Source organism: Prosopis cineraria, unplaced genomic scaffold (assembly GCF_029017545.1).
Source record: "Prosopis cineraria cultivar Desert tree isolate PC_DT_omini unplaced genomic scaffold, ASM2901754v1 PC12, whole genome shotgun sequence".
Taxonomy (NCBI): domain Eukaryota; kingdom Viridiplantae; phylum Streptophyta; class Magnoliopsida; order Fabales; family Fabaceae; genus Prosopis; species Prosopis cineraria.
Window position 1 is genome coordinate 22,336,440 of NW_026555343.1, and position 3,520 is coordinate 22,339,959.

The window sequence follows — 3,520 nt, forward strand, 5'->3', positions numbered from 1 at the left end:
TGAAGGAACCGGGGTCTTCACATTTTATAGGGAGTTGAGGCTTCATGATAGCACTCACAGATGAGGGTAATTGTACCCTTGCATTAGGCCTAAATTTTCTTTTATTTGTACAACAATCTTTCAAAAATTTGGCATACTTAGGAAAGTTCTTAACTACATCCATCAAGGGTACATTAACATGAATCTTGTGGAAGAAATCATATACCTCTTGATCAAATTGTCCCTTTACTTGCTTAGGGACCACTTGTGCTTGTGGAAAAGGAAGCTTCTTCATAATCTCTTGACTTTGCTTTCCTTCTTCCTTCCTTGAACTCTCCTTTCTTGTTTCACTTTGCTCGGCCTCTCCCTCTTTTTCCTTACTAAACAACTCGGCCATAGTCCCCTTTTCCACCTTAGATGGTGGTTGCTCACATATGATCTCCTCAATGTTTTCATCCTCATCATCTCTACAAAAAGATGCATCATTAGGAGCAAAAGAAGAACTAGAAACATTAACATCAATTGAAGAATTTAAAGAGGGCTTCTCGGCCTTCCCTTGTCTTTTGTCTTCTTGTACTCTTTCTCCCAACTCCTTGCCACTCCTCAATGTGATAGCATTAAGATTAGCTTTAGGATTAGCAACGGTGTTGGATGGTAATGTAGAGGCTTGAGCATTGGCTGCACTTAATTGGTTAGCAAGCATATTCATTTGAGAAGTAAGGGCATCAATTTTAGAGTTCATGTTCTCACACTTGTTACCCATACTCTCTACCTTGTTCCCTAAGCCATCATACATGTTTTTATACAAAGAGTTCATTTCAATCAACTGCTTACGTAACACATTCACATCATTAGAAGAGTTCGAATTAGAAGAACTCTCAATTGGAACAAGCCTCCTATCACTATAAGAATTAGAAGAAGGTGTAAGAGAATTACCACTTGGATTGTAGCTTTGAGAAGAGCTACCTTGAGACAAATGAGGTGGAGGGTCACGGCCAAAGGTGTTTTGATAGGATCCTCTTTGTTGATTGTCTTGTAAAGCCACATTTGGATTTGAATAGGAGAAATTAGGATGGTCTCTCCATGAAGGGTTGTAAGTATTAGAATAAGCTCCTTGCCCTTGCCTCCCACCATAGGATTGTTTTCCATTGTAGATAGCATTTACTTGTTCAAACTTAATAGGACAATTGCTTTCTACATGCATAGGTGAGTCACAAAAAGTACAAGAATAAGGGACAAGTGCTTGAGAAGTACTTACATTGCTCACTTGAGATATTTGTGGAGCCAACATTCTCCCAATCTTGGCAGCTAGCAAGTCCACATATGAATCATTAAGAACTGAGGAACCTACCATATTCACATTTCTCTTTTCCCTTGTAGAGTATTGAGCACCACTTGAAGCCATCTTGTCAATTAGTTCCCAAGCCTTTAAGGAAGTGAGGTCAATCAAGCATCCACCACTAGCGGCATCAATGTTAACTTTGTCTCTTGGAATCAAGCCCTCATAGAAATATTGGACTAAATTCTCACTAGAAATTTGATGGTGTGGGCATTTAGCCAAAAGGCCTTGGAATCTAGTCCAATACTCATAGAGACTCTCATCCTCTCCTTGTTGGACCCCATAGATTTGCTTTCTCAAATTGGTGACCTTGGAATTTGGAAAGAATTTATCTAAGAAGAGTCTTCTTAGCTCAGCCCATGTGCTCACTTTCACATAAGAAGGGTAGTTGAAATACCATTCCTTTGCTAAACCTTCAAGAGAAAATACAAAAGCCTTAGCTTGAACATCATCAACATTTACATGCATAGGCTTCATAGTATCACAAACCAATAGGAAAGTATGCAAAAACCTATGACAATCCTCTCCTGGTAACCCATGAAATTTAGGCAATGCATTAATCAAGGAGGATTTAATTTCAAATTGAACATTAGTAGGAGGAACATATAAGCCATAAGGATTATCATGCCAATTAGGTTGAGTTAATTGCCTAATGCTCCTCTCCTCTCTAGGGTTATGCAAGCCTTCAAATTCATTATTAACATGGCCATCATCATGCAAATTCTCATTCCCATTCCCATGGCCCTCATTATGCACATGCTCATGTCCTAAGATACCTTCCATTGTTGAATTACAAACCAAATGAGAATCAAGAATAGGTTGTGATCTTCTCAATCTAGAAATAGTCCTTTCAATTTCTGGATCTAATTCAACAAAAGAGGTATGTTTTCTTCGGGTCATGCACTAATCAAGCTCAAGAAAATTAAGAACAAAGAACAAGCTAAACTAAAATGCAAATCAACATGAAACAATTCAAAACACACAAAAGCAAGAGAAATAATTTTTTTTATTTTTTTATTAAACTCAATAGCAACAAAATGAAAAAAAAATAACACCAAACAAGTAGAAAGAGAGTTAGAAATGCTCAATCAAGAAGCTTTGGCAATTCTGGAATTCGCACAGTAGGCTCTCTGGAGACAGTGAACTTGTGAATTTTCTATCAGCAAATCCACATGATAAATTCCCCTGAAACTTTTATGAGAAACACAAGAGATATACAGGAAAATTATATAAAACTTTTAGATTAAAAATCCTGCCCAATCGTTCCCAGAATTTTTCACAAGTTGGTCCTCAAGTCTGGAGAAACAGGATTTCGTCCAGAAGACCTTCAGAGCTTCTAACAAACTTTCAAATAGGAAAATGGAAAAATTGAAGAAAATCCTAAACACAAGAAACAAAGATAAGACAGCGATAAGAAAAATGAAACTGGAATCAATCAATTTGAACGCACAAAGAGGAAGATATGCTAACTCAAAATTGAAACAGGGTTTTGGAAATCCTCTGTAATGGCTCCCTGGACCTTGTTAGATTGTAAAATTTCCACAGGACACTTCCCACGTCCAAAATTGACCAAACCAATTTTAAAGTGAAGCTAGGATATAGAGCTTTCAATGAAATAAATTTCAAGTTCAAATTCCCTCAGACTCATTCCCAGTTAATTTTTCAATTTCAGACAGAGACACTAGAAACAGAGTATTTTCAGCTCTACACCAAACCAACGAAAATTGCATTAATTTTTTTTTTTCTTTTTCAAAACAGAATAAAAACACTCAAAACACACAAAAAACACTAAACAAAACACAAAACACAAATTTTTATAATTTTTCAAAAAATTTTCAGGAACACTAAAAATATAAATTAAGTACTAAACAACCTTAGAATTAAACTTAAACCATTCCCCGGCAACGGCGCCAAAATTTTGATAGGAAATTAGTCGCTTATCCTCAAAATTACACTAAAGCTAACCCTAATGCAATATAGGGCCAACCCTAGGTCATCTCCCAAGGAATGGTTTTAAGTCTAATTGAAAGTTATCTAGTGAAATAAATCAACCAAAGTTTGTAGGAATTTAGTTATCTATCTAATTATCTAAACTAATTACCTAATATGCAAGTAATTAAAATGCTAGTGAAAGTGAGTGAAATGAACTTCCCTTTTTACAATAATGGAACCCTAGAGATTAGTTGATTTTGGACTCATTAT

General features: G+C 36.1%; 1 non-coding gene across 1 annotated transcript; it reads left to right on the forward strand.

Moving 5' to 3' along the window:
- Positions 1-1,514: 1,514 nt before the first annotated feature.
- Positions 1,515-1,621, forward strand: LOC129289712 (small nucleolar RNA R71). Its single transcript, XR_008588203.1, has one exon. It is a non-coding gene; the product is annotated as a small nucleolar RNA R71 (small nucleolar RNA).
- Positions 1,622-3,520: the final 1,899 nt, after the last annotated feature.